Source organism: Saccostrea echinata, unplaced genomic scaffold, assembly GCF_033153115.1.
Source record: "Saccostrea echinata isolate AGI-Se365-2 ecotype Australia unplaced genomic scaffold, CSIRO_AGI_Sech_v1 ptg000023l, whole genome shotgun sequence".
Taxonomy (NCBI): domain Eukaryota; kingdom Metazoa; phylum Mollusca; class Bivalvia; order Ostreida; family Ostreidae; genus Saccostrea; species Saccostrea echinata.
The window spans coordinates 5,179,261-5,188,730 of record NW_026889772.1 but is presented as its reverse complement, the minus strand read 5'-3'; positions in this window follow the sequence as shown (position 1 = coordinate 5,188,730).

Genomic DNA, 9,470 nt, shown 5'->3' with positions numbered 1-9,470 from the left:
CATTTTTCTACGGGTAGGGGTCATTTTTGGTAACCTCCCGGTCATTTTTCTAAGAGAGTCATTATTCGTCTTTACAACGGCTCCTGTCTGCCTTGATATTCCTATTTTTTTTACAAGACCAAGACAATTTGGAGAAATAACTTCATGTAAAAATAAGCGGAACACTGGACGTGTACACTGTAACAGTCTTCTAGCAGAACAACTGTGCACCTTTACTTCTAGAGAATGGGTGGGTTACATATTGTAATTCGGGTTCGTTCTACTTTGGTTTCGTTGTCATGATGCAGTGGAAATTTCTATTTCCATAAAAGACCATGTCGATAAAAGAAAATATTAATAAAAGAAACGAATATCAACATTGGTCTTTAATCAATTACCACCGCTATTTCTTTCTACACTGATAGATATATTTACAAATGTTATCATTTATCAAAAATCTCCTTTTTATTTCATTTTTTTAATTGTGCCCGATTAGCATCAAGGTTTCTTTTTTTTTTATACACGCACTTTATCAAGAAAGTTCGGGTGTATTATTGTTACCCTGATCCGTCCGTCCGTCCGTCCATCAGTCACACTTTCTTCTTTCTCAAACTTCTCTTTTATGATAACCAGTAACAAATTAATCTTTTGAAATATGATAGGTGGAGTCATGTAGATGTGCAATAAGGATTCGGAATTTTCAATTTTACCCTTGGTGCCAAACGGGGTCAAAAATGACGTGTTTTTTTTTTCTACAAGCACCTGGTTCCCTGAGATCCTCTTACATTTTACACAGTAGCCAAATTAGTCAGGTAAGGGTCCACGGTGAGTAAATTTCAAACATAATTTAGTTGATTTCTGCATACTCAAAAAGACAGTCGTATTTTCTAATGGATTTAAGTAAGGAACTTGAATATAGTTTCTATTGGACATTACTGACGGTTTTATTTTTTGATGATGATAAAGTTTTTTCTATAAATTACATTTCTGGGAGGGATATCGATCTAGCTACATTATGACTTTAACTTTTCAATCGTCAACTTCCCTTACTTATGCAGCAATATATCCTTATCACCTGGATATGGGGTGTATATCTCTCAATTTAATTTGATATGCAAGTACATGCTCTACGTATGATCAATTTCTAAATCGAGGTAAGTTATTGAGAAACAAGTTAATGAAACAAGATTACCAACCGTCTCGTTTAAAGTCATCATTTCGTAAGTTCTATAATCGATACAATGACCTTGTCAAAAAGTACAATCTATCATTCAGTCAAAAGTTGACTGACGTTTTTCATACTTGTTGATAGACCATTATTTACAAACTGAATTGTCGACGTATTTTTCCGTAACTTCCCGATTATGACAAGGAGCACACGGCGGGTGTGACCGGCCGGCAGGGGATGCTCACTCCTCCATGGCACCCTTCTCACCTATGATGTTTTAGAGGTCCATGTTTGCTCTGCTCTTGATTTGTATCGTTTGAATGGACGTTTGAGTTTGAACACTGTTCGTTATCTCCATATATTTCATTATGAATTACACGATGTAAAATCTTAAAACTCGATCAATTAATAAAACTTGTTTTGTAATTCCATTCTAATTTCGACCAAAGTAGATGCCAGACATAGTGAAAGAGGAGGAGAGAGAGGGAGAGAGGGATAACCCCCAGGTATATAAACCACCATAAAGCTACTTTTATCCATGTTGAAAAAATGCATATTTAAGAAAAAGGTATTATTAAATAGATAATAAAAAAGTGGTTTTAAATAGGAAAATCAAGCTATACCGGCATGGCAAATTCAACTATAGAGCAAAAGATTTTGCAAGACCTGTTTAACTCTTAAACATTCCCAAAATATTTATATCAAATTCCTAATTATAGGAAGAGCTAGGAATATGTTATTTTTAGAGTACGAGTTTCCTACTGTATCGGAGATACAGGGCGGGGCTTAAGGCAAGAGCGATAGCGAGTTTTCTACTGTATCGGAGATACAGGGCGGGGCTTAAGGCGAGAGCGATAGCTCGAGCCGGGCCCCGCCATGTATCTCCGATACAGTAGGAAACGAGTATTCTAAATGACTTGTGACATGACCTTTCTTATGACTTCGCTAATTTACATGTGTATTCGGGTATATATCTCTCAACCAATTATATGATTATGCAGAAAGTTGATTTAATACCCCATTTTTAGCTCACCTGAGCCGAAGGCTCAAGTGAGCTTTTCTGATTGAAATTTGTCCGTTGTCTGTCGTCGTTGTCGTAGTCGTCGTTGTCGTTGTCGTAAACTTTTCACATTTTCATCTTCTTCTCAAGAACCACTGGGCCAATTTCAACCAAACTTGCCACAAAGTATCCTTGGGTAAAGGGAAATCAAGTTTGTTCAAATTAAGGGCCACGCCTTCTTCCAAGGGGAGATAATTATGAATTCATGAAAAATTAATGGCATCATTTAAAAATCTTCTTCTCAAAAACCACTGTGCTTGAAAATATGAAACTTATATGGAAGCATCCTCAGGTAGTGTAGATTCAAATTTGTTCCAATCTTGACCCCCAGGGGTAGGGTGGGGCCACAATGGGGGATCAAAGTTTTACATAGAAATACATAGGAAAAATCTTTAAAAATCTTCTTCTCAACAACAGCAAAGCCATGATGGGTCATATTTAAATGGAAGCATCCTCAGGTAGTGTAGATTCAAGTTTGTTCCAGTCATGACCCCCGGGGATAGGGTGGGGCCACAACGGACGATCAAAGTTTTACATAAGAAAACATAGGAAAAATCTTTAAAAATCTTCTTCTCAAGAACAGCAAAGCCATGATTGGTCATATTTATATGGAAGCATCCTCAGGTAGTGTAGATTCAAGTTTGTTCAAATCATGACCCCCAGGGGTAGGGTGGGGCCACAATGGGTGATCAAAGTTTTACATAGGAATAGATAGGGAACATCTTTAAAAATCTTCTCAAGAAAAGCAAAGCTATGATTAGTCATATTTAAATGGAAGCATCATAAGGTAATGTAGATTCAAATTTGTACAAATCATGATCCCCTGGAGAATAGAGGGGCCATAACAGGGGATCATACAAAGGAATACAAAGGATATATCAATCAAAATTTTCTTCTTAAGAACAGCAAAGCCATTATTTGTCAGTTTTATATTTAAACTTATCAAGACTGAACTGATTTCTGCTTTTTCCTAGCCAGAGTGCTCAGGTGAGCGATGTGGCCCCTGGGCCTCTTGTTAGCAATTGCAACTGAAATGCCGAGTGATGTGGACGTGCAGGTATCTATCAATTTAAATGATTATAATCATGAGATGCATTATACAATGTGTTTTCACAAAATTTAATTTATATTTGATTGCGGAGGTTTATTTTCCTTTCTATTTAGCTCTTGCTGACTTTTTTTTTTAAATCTAAGCTACAAGTGGGAAGTGGGGTTTAGTGCAAAACATTTTGATTCAAATGAATCATATATGGGAATGAATTTGAAGCTAAAATGTTTCGGGGAGGTTATATTATGAGAGAAATGTCCGACAAAGTCATCGACCGGTCGTCATACATGTGTATACAAAATTCTTGGCTCCATATTGAAATAAACAGATATAAGAAAAGGGGCATATTACCTTCATGATTGAAACAAAATGTAGAAGAACCAAATGCAGATCCAGCACTCACTCGCGCGCGTCGGTACCCCCCCCCCCCTTTCAAGTTTTTTTTCTGTTTGGGCTTTCGTAAATTATGTTTGCTAAACTTGTTTACACTTTTAATTTATCAAAACGAAACGATCATGCACATATAGTGTCAGGCCTAATTATGAATCTACCCCCCCCCCCCCCCACGAAACCCCCGATTTTCCAGTTTGGACATTTTTTTCAAAGAAAACCATTTGTGTACTGCCCCCACTCCCTCCTTTCTAAAAATGTTGAATCCGCAACTGGTAACTTTACGTTGTAAAATTATATTCTTAATTCATCTCAAATTTTGAATAAATACTTACAGAGCTATCATGCGATTTGATTGATTCTTATGTCTATATCATTTAAGATACGGATTCAGTTTTCCGTCGTCGCTAAAAATAAACCGTACTGTATCGTTGATATTTTGCAGATACAGTACCGTTTCTGCTAATTTGCATAAGAAACGCCCACTTAAAGTGATCTGTATCGCAGTTATTGTACGGCTGACTTCAAAGGAAAACTCGCCGGGTCATGTCACAAGACCAAATAGGCCATGGTCATGTATGTTGTGAGAAGGAGTAAGTATTGATGACAAGTGGGAAGTGGGGTTAAAATTTACAAATTTTATTAGTTTCCGATATTTAAGTCTATACAGAGATAACTCCTTCCCTTCTCCTCCCTTTCCAGCCCCTGGGTTGTTTATACAAACCAATACTTTGTCTGGACACAAACAAATTATATGCATATATATGCAAATATATGTGAATATATGCAAAAATGTGCATAAAAAGTTTAGTGATAGGAATGATTTTCATTTCTAATTCTAGGAGGGTGGGCTGACCCCAGGAGTTAACGAATGAATTGTCAAGCGGATTGATGCATTTTTGACGCAGGTCATATTGTGATCATTTCCAGCGGTTGCTTGATAAAGTATTCTAACCGGTTTCCGTATCATGGACTGAGTTGTAATACCCTTTACCGCGAATAGAGATAGAATCTCACTGAGGGACCCTAGTAACCCAATGTGAGTGAATAATTCTCGAATGGACGTTAAGCAAAACAACCAACCAAAAAATTATTAGCAAACTTATAAGTTACTCGTGAACTACAGGGCATGAAGAACATAAACATTCTCTTCACATTAATTTTTTATTCTACATGTAAAGGCTACTTATTTAAAGTTCTGTCAACGTTTCTGTACAAATAAACAAATTGCAGGTCAAGAGAAAAAAAGTGGAGACGAAATTGATTCAATAATTGAAAAGTTTGAAAGATTTTGATCAAAAGTTACCAACCCCTTTATTATAATAATGTTTCAAAAAAAAAAACTATTAAACTTCCGGGTTGGAGCATTCTAATTTCACTACGTTCAAAAGGGGACTTCCTTGCCGATCTGTTTACATCCTTCACTACATAGACACGAAATGAAAACAATGAAAGAAATATTGAACATAGTTGTATTGCTTCACTGAGTCAAGCTAAACTTAAAAATTGTCCAACAAGGTGTGCAACATTCTCCAGTTCTGCCCATATTCACCCATACTAACTGTTGTTATCTAACCATATATCATTTAAGGTATGTCACGCGTAGAATTAGTTCTAGCAAGGTGTTTTTGGGAAGTATATTTTTGATAAGAACTAATATAGAATGACTTAAAATCGAAAATAAAATTGGGGGTCAGAGTGCATCTTATTGAGCTTGATGAACAATGAACTTGACCTTATTGCACATAATTGTACCTCTTAGGTTAATCTTGCACTTTAACCTTTATCATTCTTTACCAGATGTAATCATGGCAATAAATATAATCTCATTTTGCGTAAAATAGTTTGAATAATATTTGTCATTGGACAAATCATGCAAATTAATGCGCATAAATTATTGTGTGACATTTTTACATTAACAAAGTATCAGGGATACTCTTTTTAGTTTTTGTTATTAGTCAGAAGTTAAATAGGGTTGATATAAGTTTTCAAGCGTCTTCTGCTTTTTCTACTTTCAAATTGGTTCCAAATCTATAGTTAAATTAAGGAATATCTGATTTTTTTTAATTGGATTTAGAATTCTGAAGAACAAGAGGCCAAGGATGAGAATGCTACAAAAAAAACTACAAAATAAGTGCGATGCGGAAAAAAAAATAACGGGGCCATTTTTCGATGTTGAAAACTGACCCCCAAGGCAGTAGAAAAGTGATATAAAGTTTAAAAGAGGTGATTGATGACAAGGTTTGGGTCCCAACGTTTTACTCTCTTGCGTTTTTCTGCCAAATACTGGACGAACACGCAAATAAAATGTAACATAACAGCATCAATATCAAATATAGATCAAATATACCTTCATGTTTTTGGATATATTACTAGAGAAAGACACTAATGGCAAAGTAACTGCAAAACTTTATGATAAACGTGATGACTTCAATTTTTCTATTGTCAACTTCCCTTATTTAGATGACAATATACCATTATCACCTGCATATGGAGTTTATGTCTCCCATGCATTTGATTCGATACGCAAGGGCATGTTTTACGCACCATTTCTGAAACGAGGCAGGCCACTAACGAATAAGTTGATGATACAAGAATATCGGTCTTGTTTAAAATCAACATTTCGCAAATGTTTTGGTCGGTACAATGACCTTCTTAGCATATACAATCTAACATTTAGTCTAATGTTGACTGACATTCTTCATACAAGTTGTTAGGCCATTATTTTCACACTGAATTATCTATGTACTTCTTCATTTGCCGTATCATGACAAGGAGCACACAGCAGGTGTGATTGGTCGACAGGGGATGCTTACTCCTTCATGGCACCTGATCCCACCTCTGATGTTTTTAGAGACCCGTGTTTGCTCTACTCCCATGTAATGTTTAAATGGACTTTTGAGCTTGATATCTGTTCGTTTTCTTCATATTTGTTTTCAACACACAATAAAAACGCCCAATAAATACTTCACAGTTGGTTATTGGTTAAAACTGTTATCATAATCTTTCTTTAGCATCCATTTCATATTTAGGCATTTGATTGATTATAGACGCTTATGGCCAACTATTATCTAAATTATGACAAAAGGATGACTACCGAATCGATTTTTCCATTGTCTCCGTGTTCGTGTCTTAATGTAGTAATATTCCAATATCGCCTTCATATGTGGTACACTAGAGCATACTCTGAGTACGATCAACCTTTAAACAGAGACAGGTTATTGAAAAATAAGATGATGTTACATGGCTTTCAACAGTCTTAAAATCAAAGTCAACATTCCTGGAAATTCTTGGGTCATTATAATGACCTTATTATCAAATATATTTATTTTTCCATTTTCCTTTTTTATTTTGTAAAGTTATACATTTTGTAATTTTAGAATCTAACTAACTGTAAAAAAAAAAAATTAAAATTCATAAACGCAATAAATTTTATGAATATAGAATATGATATAATAGCATGATGCCATTAAAGACCAGAAAAAAAAATGTATACTAGTAATTGTTCGGACGAACTTGATATGTTTTGAAAAACAAGCAATAGTTCCAAAAAGATTATTCTTCGTTCGGACGAACAATATATTTGTGTGGGCAAATAAGTTCTTCCTTCGGACAAATTATTTACTCTTAGAGGAAAGTAGATTAAATTGTTTTGATCGGAATTGTTCGGACAAAGTGGATATTTGTTTTTTGTACAACTTAGCGAATTACTTGGTTGTTTAACAGATTTGACGTTTCATCTTGATACAGGATTATTCATACCTCTGATAAAGGAGAGCATCCAGAAAATCAAAGATTTTACATGTATACAGCAAATGTTTTAATCGCACGTTGGGTCGAGATACATTTATGGGTATCTGCATGATCAAGTTTTTTTTTGTTTTTTTTTTTTTTTGTTTTGTTTTTTTTGTTTTTTTTTTTTTTTTTTTTGTTTTTTTTTTTTTGATGACTCCATTCCTTTGCGGTTTCAGGGGTTTCATGGAAGTTTTACTTATAGTTAAGGTTAAAATCACTTACATCTGCACTTGTTTGCAATATGCAATAATAGTTAATTAATGCTTTTTCTTCTGGGTTTAATGAAAATGTGACAAAAATATTTAAAACATTACAAAATTTCAATTCAAATTGTTAGATACTTTTGCTCTATGTCCGAAAATACATGTGTGTACACTGTTAAAGTCATTGAATTAAAATACATGCTTTCAAAAGCACCTTGATTATCCGGTAGATAGACATAAACAATTCTCTCTCTCTCTCTCTCTCTCTCTCTCTCTCTCTCTCTCTCTCTCTGATATATAAGCTTGTTAAATCAAAACGGAAACATTTACACATTATGCAGATTTAAGTCGATAAATGTTGTCAATTTAGCATTTAATACAGATCATCTTATTCGAAAGATTCAACGAGATCAATATACCATCCCTGTATACTCATTTTAAATATACCTCAGGTGAACATTTTGGTCCACGGGCTTTTTGATTCTTAATCATTTTAACCGAAAAGAAAATTGTAAGTATATATCTAACAAAATTTATACAATTTTTTAAAGGTGTAATGACCAGGGGTCATTTCCCAACGTCCACTCATGACCCCAGTCATTATTTTATGGGGGTCATGATCTGTCTTTATACCGGAAATATAGAGGTTGTACCTACCGTATCGTAATTCATTCTAATTTCGAGTTTTTATGCCAGATTCAACAAAGAGTTGAGGTGCAATGCAGGGAAACAATTATAGAGTATAAAAAATGAACATAACTATACGAGGGTTTATCCCCCCCCCCTTCCAAAAAAAGTATTTATTTTCTGGAACCTTCATTCAATATTAATTATTTAGTATAGACCCTAATAAAAATTTACTATAGTTAGCTATAGTTTACTATAGTGAACTATAGTAAATACTTCGTTACTATGAAACTTCATAACTTTTTTGAGATTTTTGTCAATACCAATGACGTAAGATTTGTAAATAACATGTTAATAATCAAGTAATATTTCCGTTTTATATAATAACAATGCATGTTTGAACTATAGAACATAAAATATAGCAATCTGAAATCTATAGTAAAAACACTGATTCACTATAGTAAAAACTTTGATTTACATGTAGTAGTAAAAACTTTGACACTATAGTTAATTTTAGTATAATTTTTGTTAGGGGACATCTGAAATATTATTATTAATAAAATTCATTATTAAACTTCATATATTTAGGTCACACACGGTATCCAATTTCCTTTCATTGTCCTCCTCTTGCATCATGAGTGGTTAAGAGCAATTGAATATCTTTAAAGCATTGTCGAATTTGTGAAAAACTCTGCTTTTGTGTACCTCAGCTAAATTTTAACCGTAATAACTTTTAAACTTATCCGATACACTTCATTGCGTCTTGTCATTTTACTGATGATTGCGATTCTAAACAAAAGTAACAAAATCTAAATTATTAAATGTACTTACAAATTTAACAGCATACATTATCCGAATTTGAATTTACAAAGACTTTAGATTAGTTGCCCATTATAAAATTTCTGCGTAATTGTCAATTGGTAAATCGCTGAATAAGGAAGTATAAAAAGCTCAAGTGTTTTGTCATTTTTCAGAGGAACAGTAAAGTATGGAATCCGGATTGGGCCAAGTAGTTCACTATCGCACCAAGAAGCATCGACTAAAGGGTCTGTGGCGCGATAATACAGTGGTGCGATGACGATAATGCGGTGGCGCGATGACGATGACGCGATGGTTCGATAGCGCGATGACGATGATGGCGCGACAATGCGATAGCACGATGAAGCGAGAGTGAACATCGCTTATCGTCATCGTACCATC